This window comes from Sus scrofa, chromosome 7, assembly GCF_054392235.1.
Source record: "Sus scrofa isolate SSC_HxYL_T2T_F1_AM1 chromosome 7, Sscrofa_HxYL_maternal_Yorkshire_Landrace_v2.0, whole genome shotgun sequence".
Taxonomy (NCBI): Eukaryota; Metazoa; Chordata; class Mammalia; order Artiodactyla; family Suidae; genus Sus; species Sus scrofa.
In genome coordinates, this window is record NC_139389.1 from 105,530,131 (window position 1) to 105,550,299 (window position 20,169).

The 20,169-nt window shown below is 37.5% G+C and overlaps 1 protein-coding gene across 10 annotated transcripts in view; it reads left to right on the forward strand.

Moving 5' to 3' along the window:
- PCNX1 (pecanex 1) overlaps positions 1-20,169 on the forward strand; it is a 173,320-nt gene that overhangs the window by 7,101 nt on the left and 146,050 nt on the right. The gene's annotated exons all lie outside the window — the stretch shown is intronic.

Consider the following 20,169-nt stretch of genomic DNA (forward strand, 5'->3'; position numbering starts at 1 on the left):
ATCCATGTTGCTGCAAATGGCATTATGTCATTCTTTTTTATGGCTGAGTAGTATTCCATTGTGTATATATACCACCTCTTCCGAATCCAATCCTCTGTCGATGGACATTTGGGTTGTTTCCATGTCCTGGCTATTGTGAATAGTGCTGCAATGAAAATGCGGGTGCATGTGTCTCTTTTAAGTAGAGTTTTGTCCGGATAGATGCCCAAGAGTGGGATTGCGGGGTCATATGGAAGTTCTATGTATAGATTTCTAAGGTATCTCCAAACTATTCTCCATGGTGGGTGTACCAGTTTACATTCCCACCATCAGTGCAGGAGGGTTCCCTCAGGTAGTTTGTTCTCTATGTTTGACTTTACTTTCCATAAGTTTTTCCAACATTTTATTTTGAGAATTTTCAGACATATGGAAAAGTTAAAAGAAATGTATCCACCACTTGTGTTGGATTCTGTAGTTTTTTTAAAAAAAATTTCATACTCTATGCATTCCTCTACCTATCGATACCATTTTTTTTTTTTTAAGGGGGATGCATGTGAAGTAAGTCTGAGACATCAGTACAGATCACCTCCAGACACTTTATGCATATCATCAGCTAGACTTCCAAAAGTGAACCATTGGGAGTTCCCATCTTGGTGCACTGGCAATGAATCCGACTAGGAACCATGAGGTTTCAGGTTTGATCCCTGGCCTCGCTCAGTGGGTTAAGGATCCCGTGTCACTGTGGCTGTGGTGCAGGCCGGCAGCTCTGATTCAACCCCTAGCCTGGGAACCTCCATATGCCATGGGTGCGGCCCTGAAAAGACAAAATAAATACATAAATAAATAAAAGCGAACCGTTAAGTAGGTAAATGCATACAGCCCCATAATGCAAACCCCTTGTGTTGTAGAATGTGAGCTTCACCTTAGAAAGCTCCTACTTGCCCTTCCCAGTTAGTTCTCTCACCCTTGTTCTTTTTTTCCCCTTTTGTTCTACCTAGTTATGTGGAGGGTTTCTTGCCATTTTTGAAGATTTAAAGGTCTTCTGCCAGCGCTCAGTACGTGTTCTGTGCAAATCGTTCTACATGTAGATGGTGTATTTTAAATGTGGTTTGCAGGAGAAGGTGAGCACCGTGCCTTACTCCTCCGCCCTCTTGATCCCGCTCTCACCCTTGTTTTGATTTTTTCTATCATAGATGAGTTTATCCTGTTTTAGAACTTCATACAAATGGAATCACGTAGTATGTACTCATATTAAGTCTTTTTCCCTCAGCATAAGGTTGTAAAGAGCCATTTATGCTGCTGATTATATTAGTAGCTTGTTCCATTATTGCCGAGCAGTATTCTTTTGTGTGAATGCACTCCAGTTTCTTCATTTTTCTCCAGTCTCCTGGAGATTAGGAAGACCTCGTTCCAGTTTTTTGGCTGTTGCATAAAAGGCGTCACTCCAGCCTGAGGGAAGGTTTTATCGGAACTGAAAGAAATTTGGAGTTCCCATCATGGCTCAGTGGAAACAAATCTGACTGGTATCCATGAGGACTCAGGTTCAGTCCCCGGCCTTGCTCAGTAAGTTAAGGATCAGGCGTTGCCACGAGCTGTGGTGTAGGTTGTAGATGCGGCTCGGATCTGGCGTGGCATGGCTGTGGTGTAGGCCAGCAGCTGCAGCTCCGATTTGACCCCTGGCCTGGGAACCTCCATATGCCATGGGTGAGGCCCTAAAAAGACAAAAAAAAAAAAAAAAAAAAAAAAAGGAACTGAAAGAAATTGGAAAACTTTATTGAATATCAAAAATGCTTTCTCAGAGTTCCTGTCATGGCTCAGTGGTTAACAAATCTGACTAGGAACCATGAGGTTGTGGGTTCAATCCCTGGCTTTGCTCAGTGGGTAAAGGATCCAGCGTTGCCGTGAGCTGTGGTGTAGGTTGCAGACGCGGCTCGGATCCTGTGTTGCTGTGGCTCTGGCATAGGCCAACGGCTTCAGCTCTGATTGGACTCCTAGCCTGGGAATCTCCACATGCCACGGGAGCGGCCCAAGAAATGGCAAAAAGACAAAAAAAAAAAAAACAGAAAAAAACCCAACCCCCCCAAAAAAAAACCAAAAAATGCTTTCTCTTCCCAAATAAGTCCAAGTTTTATTTAAAATAAATAATGATAATTGCATACTTCATCCTCTCATTTCACTTTTATTGCTGTTTAATGCTGTACTTTTATTTGCTAAGTATTTAGATTTTTCTGTTTAGTCAATGAATAGAAATATACATATGCTAAATGAGAAATTATAGATAAGTAAAAAGAAAATAAAAACCACCTGTAATTCCATTTACCTAGACTTTTGAACATTTATTTTAGTAAGCAAAATGTGTTCGGAACTTACAAATACGTGTTATGCGTCTTCCTTAGAAAAATGGGCTCATAAAATTACTATGGTTCTGAAGCCTTGTTTCCAAGTGGGGGAAAAAAAGCAATTTTAATAGCTTTGTAGTAAACTATAGTATGGATGTGTTACAGTACATTTAATGATTTTCCTATTATTGGTTATGTAGGTTGTAGTTTTTAGCTATTTAGAAAACACTAGGGAGAATATTCTTAGAATTAAATCTTTTTTATTTTTTTTATTTTTTTTTATTTTCCCACTGTACAGCGAGGGGGTCGGGTTATCCTTACATGTATACATTACAATTACAGTTTTTCCCCCACCCTTTCTTCTGTTGCAACATGAGTATCTAGACAAAGTTCTCAATGCTATTCAGCAGGATCTCCTTGTAGAATTAAATCTTTATACTAGTGTTTCGTATAAATTTCTGGAAGTAGACTTGGTATATTAAAATACGTGCATATTTTTCCTTTGATAAATAAGCACTTTAATTCGGTGACTTTTTAATGAAAAATAATATGGATGGGAGAATGAGAATTTGAAATAATAATGCAAGGTCCTTTAGAAGGCAAAATAGGTTTGTGGTCCAGGGAGCACAGGTAGTAAAGCCTCACCCTCAGAAAGGACAGAAAGGAGGAAGGAAGGATGACTGCTGATGGCAGAAGGGCTAAACACTTAGTGGTGGTAGCTGAGGCAGATCTTTTATGATTTATGTAATCTTAAATTTTCTGTTGAGAGTGAAGGGGAGATGAGGAAGATATTTAAGCGTTGAGAAGGACTTCTACGTGAAATGTTATCCTTATTTTTAGGGCGTGGTGCAGGGGGAGAAAGTGATGAGCAGAGATGGTAGAATTGCTGGGCAATTTTGAAAATTCCTTTGAGGTTGGAGAACATGAGTTCACAGTGTTGACGAGAAATGTAAATTTGGGGGTAAAATTTACTTGGAAGTTATCAGCATTATAGAGGATAATCCAAGCCATGGTGTAGAAGATCTGGGGAGAAAGTGTAATTCGTTAAAAAGACAGAATGCCAGAGCCCAACGGCAGTTAAAAATCAGCAAAGGAGACAAGAAAGGTAACAGGAAAATGAAGAGAGGAATGCATTACGAAAGAGAGGAAGCCAAGGAAAAAGAGTTTGAAAAGAAGAAAATGGTCAAACATGCCAAATTGCTCTCCTGAAAGGTTGTACTAATTTAAATTTTCATCAACAGTATTGAGAGTACTTGTTTTCCCACCTCTGCTCAACACTTTGCAAAAAAGAGTGTTATTGTTGTAAATTTCTTATTCAGTGGAATGTTGAATGAATCATTTCAGTAATCTTGTGTTTTTTGGTAATTTCTCTTAAAGTGCTTTTTCAAACTTTTTGAAACTGTCTAGTCACTTATGATGGAACATGATAATGTGAGAAAAAAGAATGTATACCTGTATGTGTAACAAGGTCACCAGGCTGTACAGTAGAAAAAAAAAATTATTAGGGAAAAGAAAGAAACAAAAAACAAACTTTTCTTATCCAAAAGAAGGATGTTTACTGCACTACATATATCACAAAACAACTTTTATCTGATTTTTCCTCTTCTTTCTACTCAGATAATTTTCACAGTAAGTAATTGGTAAACAAGCAGAAATGTTTGAGAGGAGATTGTTTCTTCTTGTTATTTTATTTGAGTTAAATCAGATGGTTTTCCTGGGTCTCTATACATAGCTGGGGAGGACAGAGGAATATTTTGTAGGTGGGGCACCAGGGTAGGAGCACTAGAATAGCACAGACTAATGTTACGGAAAAGGGAGGATTACAACAAATATTCTGTAGATTTTACTGCTGTTGACTTCTTTAGCATTACATTTGAATTTTAGCAAACCACAGTGAAATAAATAGCTACTGATTCTGATTCCTCTGGTTCTTCTGCTTCTCCGGCTAAAAGTTGACTAAATGCTTTCTTTGATGGAATTGTAAAAGCGCTCTCACTGTCTTTTCATCCTTTATCATTAAAACTTGAGGGGTTCCATGTTTTATAGTTTGCACCATTGGTGCTAGTCTCAGTTGCTTTGTATTAATGATGAAAAAGAAAAGAAAACCTAGAGGAAATCACTCCATTTCCTTTTGAGGTTTTAAGGGAAAGAAAAATGTCCTATTTTGTAGGGCTTTGCACAAACCAAATAGAACCCTGAGTGCCAACTGCCCTGAGAATAGACAGGAATATTAGTCACAAATTTGAGAAGTTTGAATCATGTATCTCCTTTTCCTAATCCTCCTCACTCCCTGAATGTTGTCTAGATATAAACAGATCCAAGCATCGTAGTTATCATCTTTAAAACTTTTTTTTTTCCCTCTCTTTTAGGACTGCACCTGCAGCATATGGAGATTCCCAGGCTAGGGGTCCAGTTGGAGCTGTAGCTGCTGGCCTACACCACAACCATAGCAACGTGGGATCCAAGCCGCATCTGTGACCTACACCACAGCTCACAGCAATGCCGGATCCTTAACCCACTGAGTGAGGCCAGGGATTGAACCCATGTCCTCATGGATGCTAGTCGGGTGTGTTAACCGCTGAGCCACGGTGGGAACTCCTAAAACTTTGTATTTTAAAATAATTTTAGGTTTTCAGAAAAGAAAATAGTGTAGAGAGTTCTTGTGTACCCTTTGCTCAGCTTCCTCTCATATTAAAATCTTAGATAACCATGGCGCATTTGTCAAAATGAAGAAATTAACATTGGTATAGTACCATTGATGAATTATAGATGTTATTTGTATCTCACCAATTTTTTCGTAAATGTTCCTTTTCTGTTTCAGGATCTAGTGTAGGATACTATATTGCATTTACTATCATGATCTTTAATATGACTTTCTTTCTGTTTTTCCTTGCCATGCTGGGATTCTATTCTTTAAGGACTTTTACAATTTATAACAATCAAATGGTATCTTATAAGAAAAATTTGTGAAAGTTTTTAATGTCTGTGATAGATACATCTTAGATGGACAAAAGAGGATAGTATTCTAAGTGCTTTTTAAATCATGCATTGCCCGTTAACCTTTGTGAGGCTATTTTTATTTATTTATTCAGTCTTTTTTTAGGGCCGCACCTGTGGCATTTGGAAGTTCCCAGGCTAGGGGTCCAATAGGAGCTATAGCCACCAGCCTACACTACAGCTCACGGCAGTGCCATTTCCTTTAACTCACTGAGCAAAGCTAGTGATTGAACCTGCGTCCTCATGGTACTACTCTGGTTCATTACTACTGAACCACAATGGGAACTCTGATGTGAAGCTGTTTTTAAATTGAGATATTTTACATATGAAGAATTATATGACATGAAATAATTCTAAGCATGAAAGATTTTAGACTTTATTCACACAAAATGGACACCAGTGTCTTAGCTTCCTCTTATAATGCTGTTTGTCTAATTTTTAAATTATAAGCAGTAAGACAAATACACAACCATATTATAGGGTAGAATCTGACTAATCCCTTATGTGTCATAAAGTATTCAGGAATTGGCAGGAGGACACAGTTACTTCCTAGAAGGCTTTATGTGGAGGATAATTCATACATTCACAACTTTTACTTGTTTGCCGGGCACTGCGGTAGGCCTTATGGTAAGAGACCTTTATGAGGTTGGAATCTGTGCTGGAACATCATTTCTCATGATCTTCCCACAGGGCAAGTGAATCTGTTCTATGAAAAGATTGTTTATTGAAAGAATATTTGTTCTTGGGTATAATGGATGGTTTTGCCACCAAGTATTTTATTGTAATATATCCAGCATGTTCTTTCTTAAGCCTTATTTAATTGTTCAAAGTTCTAGTTCCTAGAATTTATGAAATTGTGTTCTAGTTCCTAGAATTTATGAAATTGTAACATAATATCTAACATGGCTAGTCTTTGGTTGAAAATTGCCCTTTCATTGTTGCTTTGCCTTTGATTTGTTAATCTTACAGTCACTGATAAGTGTTTATAGCATCATTTTTGTTCACATCATTATGCAGTGTCATTGTTACTCAAACTTGCACTGTATCTTTTTGCCTTTCTTCCTTATTAAAGAGCATCTGTAGGTAAAATATAGAAAGACAAAGTAACTAAAAATCAGTGTATCGCATAGCTCTTCACACTGTTCTAGGCTTTGTCAGGTGGCTTTCAGCTAATTATAACTTTATATATTTTTGCTAACTAGTAGGGGTGAAGAGAATTAGAATTCTCTATGAGAGGGTTTTAAGCTGCCAGCACCCCCCCACCCTCCTTTTAAGTAACTGCTCCTTTCTTTTCTTTCTCCTGTAGCAAGATGCATATCACAGCACAGGCTGGAGTGAGACTGATGTAGTGATAATCCTTAGTCTTCCTCTTTAAAAAAACTTTTTTTTTTAAGGGAAGTTATTCAGTAGTTTTTGAACATTGTTAGTTCTTTTTATATTCCTTACTGGTGTCTGTCTTGATACTCGAAAAATGCCGGCCTTCCATATGATACGGCTTCTACATAAGTGATAATGTAGGAACAGCTGCCATTACCTTTCTTCTTTAAAAAAAAAAAGCGCCCACTGTCTGATAATTGGGAATTAATTTGCCTAAGGTCCTCTTTTGCTTTACTTCAATAAATCAGTGTCTAGGGGAGATTCTGGGCATGTGTGTTTTGAAAATCCACTCCCCCTGGATATACTAACAGAAAAGGTCTGTAGGTGATTGCTGGCAAACATCTCATGCTAATAGTCACTACCTGGGAGCTCTTAGTCTGTTATTTGTGGCTGTCTGAAATTACCTTATTATTTCCTGCTTAGGTTGCTGGTTTAACTCATCTCCTTTTTTCAGCAGTGAATACATTACTGTAATAGAGGCTGTAATAGAGGCTTTTATGGTAGTGCTAATTTTAATGCTTATATAGTGCTTCTTACCCAATACAGTATAATTCTTGGATGTTTCACTGTCATGATAAAAACCATTGTTAGGTTTTTATTATGAAAATAATACTAGCTGTAGAAACTGTTTCATGTGGTATCCAAGTATGTAAGTCCAAAATAAAAGTATATGTGGTCCAAAGCTAAAGTCCCAAAATAAAAGCAAACAGTGCTGTGGCAATACCATGGGACATATTTGTATATATAAGGTTTTATTGTTGGAAGTTTATAGCATAAATTTCTAGAAAAATCGCTGGGTCAAATTATACACATTTAAAAATTAAAGTAGATGTTGTCAGCTTACATCTCAGGAAATGTTATACCAATATATATTTTCACTGGTGTATGAAAGGAGACCTGTTTGCCTTTGTTCTCAGCAACATTGGTTGTTATGATGTGTTAGTGTAAAATGGCATCTTGTTTTAATTTGTGTGTCCTTAACTATAGGTTCTTTGAATATCTTTTCATAGGCTTCATAGACATTTGTATCTTTTTTCTTTTAATTGCCTGTTGTATCTTTTATCCCTTTTTGAAAGTCATGTTCTTACTAAGTGATTTTTAAGAGTTCTTTGTGTGTATAAGAAGTAGCTCTTTACCATGTATTAAAAATTCCCCTGCTCGATTCCAGACAAGATGGCAGAGTAGGAGGACTTGAGCTGACCTCTTCTCATGAAAACACCAAAATCACAAAAAACTGTTGAACAACCATCAACCAAGAAGACTTGAACTGAACAGAAAAGATATTTTACATTCAAAGACAAAGAAGAAGCCATAACAAGAAGAGTGGGAAGGGTGCTTTCACAATATAATCAAACCCCATACCTGCCAGGTGGGTGACCACAAACTGGAAAATAATTATGTTGCAAAGTTTCTCCCACGGGAGTGAGAACTCTGAGCTCCACGTCAGGCTCCCCAGCCTGATGATCTGGCATCAGGAGGAGATGCCAGAGCATTTGACTTTTAAGGCCAGTGGGGCTTGAGTGCAGGAGCTCCACAGGACTGGGAGAAACAGAGACTCCACTCTTGAAGTGTGCACAACACCCGACACAAAGCAGTGACTCCATAGGGTTCTCGACCAGACTTACCTGTGGGTCTTGGAAGGGTCTCCTGAGGAGGCGAGGACTAGCTGTGGCTCAGTGTGGGGACAAGGATACTGACGGCAAAGACCCCAGGGAATATTGATTGGTATAAGATCTCCTGGAGAATGCCATTTTGGAACCAAGATCTGCCCTCTTCCAATAGTCTGCAGACTCCAGTGCTGGAACACCTCAGGCTAAACAACAAGCAAGGTAGTAGCATAGCCCCAGATTGTCTGATGTTGTACTGAGCTTACAGCCATCTCTAAACACAGCCCTTGACATGATCCTGTGCATCAGAGGGACACGACCCAGCTCCATTCACCAGTGGCAGGCAACAGTTCCTCCCACCAGGTAGCCTAAACAAGCCCCTGAACCAAAGTCACCCACCAGGGAACAGACCCCAGAAGTGAGAATAGCTGTGATCCTCCAGCCTGTGGAAAGGAGACCACAAACACAGAAAGTTGGACAAAATGAGATGAGAAATATGTTGCAGGCAAAGGAACAAGATAAAAACCTGGAAAAACACCTAAGTGAAGTGGAGATGGGCAATCTACCTGGAAAAGAATTCAGAGTAATAATAGTAAGGATGATTCAAGGTCTTGGGATAAAGAATGGAGGTACAGATTGAGAAGGTACAAGGATTGTTTAACAAGGAGCTAGAAGGTTTAAAGAACAAACAGATGAGTAATACAATGACTGAAATGAAAACTACTCTAGGTGGAATCAATAGCAGAACAAATGAAGCAGAAGAACGAATAAGTGTGCTGGAAGACAGAGTGGAAATCACTGCTGTGGAACAGAATAAAGAAAAAAAGGATGAATAGAAATGATGATCGTCTCGGAGACGTCTGAGACAACATTAAATTTACCAGTATTTGCATTGTAGGGTCCCAGAAGGAGAAGAGAGTAAGGGCCTGAGGAAATATTTGAAGAGATTATAGCTGAAAACTTCCCTAAAACGGGAGAGGAAACATTCAATTCCAGAAAGTGCAGAGACTCCCTTATAGGATAAACCCAAGGAAGAATATGCCAAGACCCATGTTAAATGGAGAGAAATTAAAGACAAAAAAATATTAAAAAACAACGAGTGAAAAGAAATAACATACAAGGGAATCTCCTTAAGGTTATCAGCTGTTTTTTTTTTTTTTTTGGTTTGTTTTTTTGTTTGTTTGTTTGTTTGTTTTTTTCAGCAGAAACTCTGCAGGCCAGAAGAGGGTGGAAAAATACATTTAAAGTGATTAAAGGGAAAAAACCTGCAACCAAGAGTATTCTACCCAGCAAGCCTCTTGTTCAAATTTGGAGAAAGCAAAGGCTTTACACACAAGCAAAAGTGAGAATTTAGTACCACTAAGCCAGCTTTAAAACAAATGCTAATGGAACTTTTCTAGGCAAAAAAGAGAAGGCCACAGGTAGAAACAATTACAAATGGGAAAAAGCTCACTGGTGAAAGAAAACATAACAGTAAAGGTAAGAAATCATACACACAAATATATCAAATCCAGCACTTGCAAGAAGAGAATACAAATGTAGAATATTGGAAACACATTTGAAATTAAGAGACCAGCAACTTAAAACAATCACGTGTCTGTGTGTATGGACTGCTGCATGAAAACCTTGTGGGAACTGCAAACCAAAAAACTACAGTAGGTACACATACAAATAAGAAAAAGCCCATACACAACACTAAAGATAGTCATCAAGACACAAGAGCGGAAGGGAAGAAAAAAGATATATAAAAACAAATGCAAGACAATTAAGAAGATGGCGATAAGAACATACACATCAATAATTACCTTAAATGTAAATGGATTAAGGGCTCCAACCAAAAGTAGACTGGTTGAGTGGATACAAAAGCAATACCCATATACAAAATATGCTGTCTATAGGAGACCTGAAAGTGAGGTGATGGGAAAAGGTATTCCATGCAAATGGAAATCAAAAGAAAGCTAGAGTAGCAGTACTCGCATCAGACAAAATAGACTTTAAAAGTACTGTTCTGAGAGAGAAGAACACTATATAGTGATGAAGGGATAAATTCAAGAAGATATAACAATTATATATGCACTCAGCATAGGAGCACCTAAATTTATAAGGCAAGTGCAAATTCAGATGTCTGTCTCCCTCCCCTACCACTCCATTCTATATGTTGTTTTTTCCCCCACTTAATACATCCTAAACACCTGTGCATCAGTACTGAGTTTCTTTGGTGATTAAATTGAGATGTACTTGACATTTAGCATTGAGATGTACTTGACATTTAGCATTGTATTAATTTCAGGTATTCATTATAATGTTTGGATATTTGTATATTTTGTGAAATGATCACCACCCCAGTAAGTCTAGTTAATATCTCTTTCCACATATAGTTAGAAAATTTTTTCTACTGATGAAGGCCCAGTAAGTCTAGTTAATATCTCTTTCCACATATAGTTAGAACATTTTTTCTACTGATGAGAAGTTTTAATATTTACTTTCTTAACTTTCAAATGACATTATTTTATATCTGGAAGTTTATACTTTTGACCCCCTTCACCTGTTTCACCCACCCGTCCCACCACCTCTGGCAACCATCGGTCTTTTCTCTGTATCTATGACCTCTGTTTTTGTTTTGCTTTGTGTTATTTTTATCTGCCAGTCTGTCTTTCTATCTATCTATCTTTTTAGGGCTGCACCCATGGCATGTGGAAGTTCTAGTTCAGGGATCGAATCAGAGCTGCATCTGCTGTCCTACACTACAGCCGCAACAATGCCAGATCCAAGCCACATCTGTGACCTTCACTGCAGCTCATGGCAGTGCTGTGATCTTTAACCCATTCAGCAAGGCCAGGGATCGAACCCTTGTCATTGCGGATGCTAGTCAGGTTTGTTACCACTGAGTCATGATGGAAACTCCCTTGCTTTGTTTTTAGATCCCACATGAGATCATAGAATATTTGTCTCTGACTTACTGCACTTAGCATAATGCTATCAAAGTTTGTCTATGTTGTTGGAAATGGCAAGATTTTCTTTTTATGGCTCACTGAGTTTTCCATTGTATACATATACCACATTTTCTTTAGCCATTCATCCACTGATTGACATTGTTTCCTTCCATGTTTTGGTTATTGCAAATTATGCTGCAGTGAACATGGGAGTGCATGTGTCTTTTTGAGTTAGTGTTTTCATTTCCTTCAGATAAATAACAGAACTGGAATTGCTGGATCATATGGCAGTTCTGTTTTCTAATTTTTGAGGTACCTCTGTACTGTTTTCCATAGTGTCTGTACTAGTTTGTTTCTACCAATAGTGCACAAGTGTTCCCTTTTTTCCACATCCTTGTTAACAGTTGTTACTTACTATCTTTTTGATAATAGCCATTTTTTACAGGTGTGAGGTGATATTGTGGCTTTCATTTGCATTTCCCTGATGATTAATGATGTTGAGCACCCTTTCAAGTACTTGTTGGCCATCAATATGTTTTTTTAAAGTATCATTTTTAATTGAATTTTCATTTTTAATTGAATTTTTGTTTTTTTGCTGTTGTATGAGTTCCTTGTATATATTGGGTGTTAATCCCTTATTGGACATGATTTGCAGATATTTTCTTTCACTGAGTGGGTGGTCTTTTCATTTTGTTGGTTTATGCTGTGCAGGTTTTTAGTTTGATGAGTCCCACTTGTTTGTTGTTGCTTTTATTGCTTTTGCTCTTGGTGTTAAACTCAGAATAACACTTCTTAGACTTACGTCAAGGAGCTTATCTCCCTTTTTTTTTTTTTTTTTTCTAGGCATTTTATGGTTTGGGTCTAAGTGCAAGTCTTTATCCATTATGAGGATAATGGGGATTTCATGGAGTCTTCAGATTGCTTTGGGTAGTATGGATGTTTTAACAATATTAATTCTTCTGCTCCATGAGCATAGAATAGCTTTTCGTTTATTTCTGTCATCCTCATTTCTCTTATCAGTGTCTTATAATATTCAATGTACAGATTTTTTCCCCCTGGTTAAATTTATTCCTGGTATTTTATTCTGTTCATGCAATTGTAAATGGGGTTGTTTATTCTGATAGTGTATCTGATTAGTAGATCCTGATTAATGTATAGAAATGTGATACGTTTGAAAAATTACAATGAGGTATTCCTTCATACCAGTGAGAGTGGCCACCATTAAAAAGTCAACAAATAAATGTTGGGGAGAGTGTGAAGAAAAGGGAACCCTCCCACATTGTTGGTGGAAATGTAAGTTGGTCCAGGCAGTATGGAAAACAGTATGGAGGTTCCTCAAAAAAACTAAAAATACAATTACTGTATGATCTAGTAATCTCACTCTTGGTCATATATCCAGACAAATTCTAATTTGAAAAGATATATGTACATGTTCATAGCAGCAAGATTCACAATAGCAAAGACTTGGAAATAACCTAAATGTCCCTTGACAAATAAGTGGATAAGGACGAGGTGGTACAAATATACAGTGGAATACTACTCAGCCTTAAAAAAGAATGAAATAAATGCCATTTCCAGCAACATGGATGGACCTAGAGATTATTATACTAAGTGAAGTTAGACAGTGGAAAACAAACATATGATCTCACTTATGTGGAATATAAAATAAGACACAAGTGAACCTCTATATGAAACAGAAATAGAAACAGGCTCACAGACATAGAATACAGACTTGTGGTTGCCAACGTGGTGTGGGGTACGGGAAGGATATACTGGGAGTTTAGGGTTAGTGGGTGCAAACTATTGCATATAGAATGGATTAAAAATAGTCTTAGTATATAGCACAGGGATCTATAATCAGTATCCTGAGATAAACTGTAATGGAAAATAATATTTAAAACTATATCTCTGTGGGTTGCAGACGCGGCTCAGATCTGGTGTTGCTGTGGCTCTGTGGCTCTGGTGGAGGCTGGCAGCAACAGCTCTGATTAGACCCCTAGCCTGGGAACCTCCATATGCCGTGGGTACGGCCCTAAAAAGGACAAAAGACAAAACAACAACAGCAAAAAAAAAAAACCAAACTCTCTCTGAATCACTTTGCCATACAGAAATTATCAGAAAATTGTAAATCGACTATACTTCAATGAAAAAAATTTTTAAAAAGAAAACAAAGATGAGTTCCTACATTGGGATTGGGTGTCACCTCTGCAGTGCCAAGATGCAGTTTGATCCCTGGCCCAACACAGTGGGTTAAGAATCCAGTGTTATCTCAGCTGTGGTGTGGGTTGCTACTGAGGCTCCTATCTGATCCCGCAAAGAAAAAATTTTTTGATAGATTTTTGTGTATTAGTTTTATATCCTGCAACTTGCCTGAATTCAGTTTATTCTAACAGATTGTTGCTGGAGTCTTTGGGGTTTTCTGTATGTAGTATCACATCATCCACCGATAGTGACAGTTTTATGTCTTCCTTTCAAATATAAATGCCCTTTGTTTCTTTTTTCTTGCCTAATTGCTCTGGCCAGGACTTCTGATACTATGTTGAATAAAAGTGGGGAGCATGGGCATTCTTGTCTTGTTCTTGATCTTAGTGGAAAAGCTTTTAGCTTTTCATCATTGATTATATTAGCTGCGAGTTTATCATATATGGCCTTTATTATGTTGAGGTGCATTCTCTCTCTACCCACTTTGTTGAGAGTGAGAGTTGTTTTTTTTTTTTTAATCATAAATGGACATTGCGTTTAGTTAAATGCTATTTTCACATTTGTTGAGATGATTATATGATTTTTAGCCTTCATTTTGTTAATGTGGTGTGTCACTTTGATTGATTGGCAGATGTTGATCCATTCTTGCATCCCTGAAATAAATCCCAGTTAGTTATGATGTATGAACCTTTTAATACCTGATTGAATTTGGTTTGCTAATATTTTGTTGTGGATGTTTGCATCTGTGATCATCAGGGTTATTGGCCTATAATTTTTTGTAGTGTCCTTACCTGGTTTTGGTATCAGGATAATTCTGGCCTCATAAAGTGAGTTTGGAAGTATTCCTTTGTCTTGTGTGTTTTGGAAGAGTTTGAGAAGGATTGGTATTAATTTTTTAAATGTTTGCTAGAGTTTACCTGTGAAGCTGTCTGGTCCTGGGCTTTTGGTGGGTTCATTTTATTAATAGTTCCATAGTATTCCATTGTGTGGATATATTATTTATGTTGTTCCCTGCTGATAGAGATTGGTTTGCAGCCTTTTATTAATACACACCATCTTTTAGTAAATAATTTGTACAGGAGTTCCCATTATGGCTCAGTGGGTTAAGGACCGGACATAGTCTCTGTGAGGACATGGGTTCAGTTTTCATTGCCACAAGCTGTGGTGTAGGTTGCAAATGTGGCTTGGATCTGGTGCTGCTGCGGCTGAGGTGTGGGCCTGCAGCTGCAGCTCCAATTCGACCTCTAGCCCAGGAATGTCCATATGCCACAGATGGGACTGTAAAAAAAAATAATAATAATAATAATAATAATAATGTGTACAAATCTCATGTCATATGTGATGACATCTAGAAATGAGATTGCTTGCTCAAAGGGTAAATGCTTCTGTAGTTTTGAAAGATAGTGCCAAATTGTCCTCCAAAGGGGTTGTATCACACTGCCTGTAAGCAGAGTACCTGTTTTTACTCCTGTGTGCCAATGTCACATAGTTTTGCTGTATTGGTAAGAAATAGTATCATGGAGTAGGTTTGAGTGGGATTTCTCCTACTTTGAGTGGGATTGAGCCTCTTTTCATGAGCTTAAGGGACATTTTCTTTTTTCTGTTTTTCTGTGAATAGTTCTTATGCTTTAATCATTTTCTACTAGGTTGTTTCTTATTGATAGTTAAGAGTTTTTATGTATTAAAGAGGGTTAGTCCTTTGTAATCTAATTGCAAATATCTAATACTTTCATAGTCTAGCCCATTTGGAATTTATATTGCTCTAAGCAGTGTGTGAGTATCTAGTTAAAAAAAACCCCTTTTTAATAGGCAGTTGTCCCAATCAACCTAATTTATTAAACAATCCTTTTTTTTTTCTTGTCTTTTTAGGGACACACCTGCGGCATATGGAGGTTCCCAGGCTAGGGGTCGAATCGGAGCTGTAGCTCCCGGCCTACGCCAGAGCCACAGCAACATGGGATCCAAGCCACATCTGCAACCTACACCACAGCTCACACCAATGCTGGATCCTTAACCCGCTGAGCAAGGCCAGGGATTGAATGCACAACCTCACGGTTCCTAGTCAGATTCGTTAACCAGTGAGCCACAACAGGAACTCCAAACAATCCAGTCTTTTTCTGAGTTTTAAATGCCACTATTTTCATAATTGAGTTTCCACTTGGGTATTTGCATTTTGTCTCATCAGTATGTCTATTCTTTCATGAATATTGTATTATTAAAGTAATCCTAGTTTTATGTATTTTTCTTTCATGGTAGCAGTCTTTCCTTGTTATTTCATTGTATTGCTAATTCCTTGGCTATTCTTGCATGCTTGTTCCCTCCATTTTGTTAAATTTCCCAGGGATGTTATTGAATTTTTTATTTTATTGAAAGGCATTGAATTTTGGGTTACTATAGGAAGGGAAGTTTAACATATTAATATTATAAGTATTTCTTTTATATCCCTCAGTAGATTTTGTTTAAAAATTTTTTTCCCTGCTAACTTTGCACATTTTCCCTTAGGATTATTCTTAGATTTTAGTTTCTAACATTAGTGTAAATGGAATCATTTCTTTCACTATGTTTCTAAATGATTCTTGCTTGTATGTAAAGTAAATAATGATTTAAGAAACTTCATTTTAGAATAGTTCTAGATTTATGGAACATGTGCAGAGAGATCCCATATATCTTGCATGCACTTTCTCCTATTGTTAACATCTTAGGTTATCGTGGCACCTTTTTCACAACCGGTGAACCAATATTAATACATCATTATTAACTTATAATCTATTCTTTGTTCACATTTCTTTAACTTTTACCTAATGTCCTTTTTCTGTTTCAGGATCCCATCCAAAACTGTTTATTTCAATTTATTAATTTTGTAACCAGACACTTTATGGAATTAGGTATTCTTTCTAATCATTTTTCTGTTCATTTTAAAAGGCTTTTCAGACATACAATTGTATTTGTAAGTAGTTTTAACTTATTCCCAATATTTATAGTTTTTCCTCTTGTGTAATTGCTTGGAATGGCACTTTACATACCTATATTAAATAATGCTGAAAATATGGATAGTCTTGCCTTGTTCCCTTCTTTAATGGGAATTTGAGTGTTTTACCATTGAGCATACTAGGTTTTTGGTTGAAATATAGATTTTTTTTTTCTTTACTGTATTATGGAAATACTTCTCCATTTCCAGTGACTTCTGGTGGTTCACTATCAGGCTGATATTTACCTCCATGGATTCTGAGGTCTCACAGGTCTTAACCTATTGCACCTTCTCTTTTGTATTTCGTCTTTGACTCCTCTGAACTATTTCTGCTCAGAGGCCTTTTTGTTTGCTTTTGGTAGTATTGTCACTACATTGCTCAAACATTATTAACAACATCAAATAGTTACTGTGTTATTATAGGTCCGTGCATTGTTTCCTTTCAAGTTCTCTCACTTAATACTCACTGTAGCCCCCTGCAATGAAGATAACTGTTACCATCCCTGTTTTTCTGATGAGGAAACAGAGGCTCCTAGAAGTTAAATCATTGGTTTATGCACATTGCCTTTGCCATTTCTTCCCTTTGACCTCAGGACCACCATCACGGTCACCCTCCATCTCCTCCTTCACAGTCGCTTAAGATACTTTTCTGATCAGTCTGTTCCTGAAAGCCTGCTTCTGATTGATTGAGATGAACTAAGTGTTCCCTCATCTTTCTCACTATGTATTTTGACTCTAGAATGATTAGCGTTGTCCTTGAAATCACCATATAATTATATCTTTAATCTTGGCTGCCCTTCTTGACTGGCATTATGTGAATTCGGTGGAAGCCCATTATAAGTCTCCCAGAGATTTAGTTATGGTTCTCACATATAGTTAAAATGAGGAAATTTATCTCACTCATCATTTTGGAGGGAGGGGTTAGTTAGCCTTGTTCTGTAGCATGTACAGACATCCCTCATTTTATTGTGCTTTACTTTATTATGCTTCTCAGATACTACACATTTTATATATTGAAGATTTGTGGCAACCCAGCACTGAGTAAGTCTGTGGGTGCCATTTTTCCAATCGCATTGTGTCTCTGTATCATGTTTTGGCAATTTTTGCAATTTTCATTATTATCAAAATTTTTATGGTGATCAGTGATTTTGAAGTTACTACTGCAAGAAAATTATAACTTGCTGAAGGCCTAGATGATGGTTAGCATTTTTTAGCAATAAAGTGCGTGTACTGGAAAACCAAAAAATTCATATGACTTGCTTTATCGTGATACTTTATTGTAGTGGTCTGGAGCCAAATCTGCAGTATCGCTAAGGTGTGCCTGTATGATAAATGGGTTTTATTAAAATTTAATATCCTTTCACTTCTCTTAAAAAGCAGGCCTCTTTCCCTGCTGTGTTTATGTAAAATTCTTCTTCCCATTGCTGCTGCTGTGTACATGTGCTCCTTCATCCCAGCTGCAGAGATGCATCATTTGCAGTCTGCTCAGATCCTGTCCATTCCAGTTTCTTACGAACAAAATATGGAACTGTAGTCCTTATGAATATGTAAAGAGCAGTGAGAGAAGCAATTGCTTCAAGAGCTGGAAACTTTTCAGGAAATTTTAACCTAACTTTGGCACAGCAGTGCTGTTGATTTCTAATGGGTGGAGGCCTGGGATGGTACTAAACACCCTATGTTGCGTGGGAGGACCTGTAGCAACATAAGGTTATTGGTCCAAAATGTCAACTGTGCTGAGACTGAGAAACTTTGCTCTAGAGCATTCGTCCTCAGTGGGCATGTTGTTGTCCTCAATGGGCAAAAATTAGTTCTTAGGTTTGGGGGGGGTGTAAAATATTTTTCTGTACACAGATGTGCATATGGTACATGTAGATAATTAGTGTTCCTGTGGTGGTGAATTTCATGAGGTGGGCAGTGTTTAGAAAACTTAAACTTCTACATGTTTCCTTTTTACTCTCCCATTACCACATCTCACAGCACTTCTGACAGCAGATGTGTGGGGTTTTTCCCCACATCAAGCAATTCTCTCAGACACTGGCTGGGTGTCCTACAGTTTAATTGAATTCTGATGCTATCTACCTGGAGATAGCATCAAATTCCACATGCTAAGGTATCAGTCCGCAGGACTGCTCCTCTTCCCCACAATTAAGATGCCATTCTAAAGTTCAGGTTGTTACTTGTGCTTTTGACTGATTGCCTCTAAATTGGAGGTTCCCCTCACCCCATTCTGAGGTTGGATTGATTTGCTTGTGGCTCACAGAACTCAGGAAAACAGTTTACCACTGTTTACCAGTTTATTATAAAAGGCTGTATAAAGGTTACAGGCAAACATCCAGCTGGAAGTGATGTGTAGGGCAAAATATGTAAGAGTGTAGAGCTTTCATGCCCTTTCTGGGTATGCCCCTCTCCAGCACCTCCCTGTGTTCACCAACAGTGGAGCTCTCTTAACCCCATACTATTGGGATCTTATAGAGGTTTCATCACATAGGCATGATTAATTTCTAACTCCATTTCCAGCCCCTCTCCCCTCTGGAGCATGAGGGATGAGGCTGAAAATTCCAAGCTTCTAATCATGCCTTGGTCTTTCTGGTGACCAGCTCCTAACAAGGAGCCGACCCAGAGTCAACTCATTAGAACAGAAGATAATCCTATCACCCTGGAAATTGCAAAGAATTTAGGTGTCAGGAACCAAAGTTAAAGACCAAATCTTAGAACAGAAGATGCTCCTAATGCTCTTGTCACTTAGGAAATCCCAGAGGTTTTAGGAGCTCTTTATCAGGAATCTGGGGCAGAAACCCATATATGTATTTTCTGTTATTTCTCAGGGAGAGATTGGGGGGGAAATGTCTAAGAAGACTCCTTAAGAGGGTAATAATGAAAAAAAAAAAAAAATGAGAAACATTGCCTTGGAGTGAGACTGTCTAGTGAAGTGGTTAAAAACTCAGGTTCTGATCTGCTGAAGTTAGACTGGATATAAATCCTGTTTTTGCTCCTTAGCGGCTGCAGGCAATAAATTCTTAGCCTAAGTTGTCTTAATTATAAAGTGGAGATGATAATGGTACTTTGATCAAAGGATTGTTCTGAGATAATCCATTTAAAGCACCTGGAACTTGGTCAAACAACAATCATTCTCTAAGAACCTCAAGGATAAAAAAGAATTTATTTCAGTGCTTCCATTCCATGGAAAAATGTCTGGGGCTTAATAGGTATTGAGTAAATATATATTGAATGAATGAATAAAACTCTTATTCACTGAGTTAAGTGTGTCAGAGGTGCCTTTATGGAAACTGAGGAAATGGTAGTAAGATTAGCTATACTCTCCTTCATTCTTTTTTTCTGTTAGGCAACTTTCATGTTTACCTCACCTTAAGTCTAGTGTGTGATACATTGCCTATTATAGCATTTACTTTTAAAGGTAGAAATGGATTATGCAACACGCAGTACCATCATTTTGTTTCAAGCCAGTTGAGGAGCTAAGGGCAAAAATGATATATGGATTCTGTTAATACTTTTAAAAGAGCTAGTATACTACTTTTAATTTGCGAATCCTACTGGCTTAACGTTCTTACATTAGGAGCTCAACTTACTCCATTAAATTTCAATGAAACATAAAAAATACACAATCATATAATAAGGTTTGATAACCTAATTTTTTATCTAGTCATATTTTATTTTAAAATATTTATTTTTACTTGATCCTTCTGGTTTTACCTTTGCTTAATGCTTTTGTTATTGAATTAAATTCTTTTGATTTTTAAGCCCTAAAT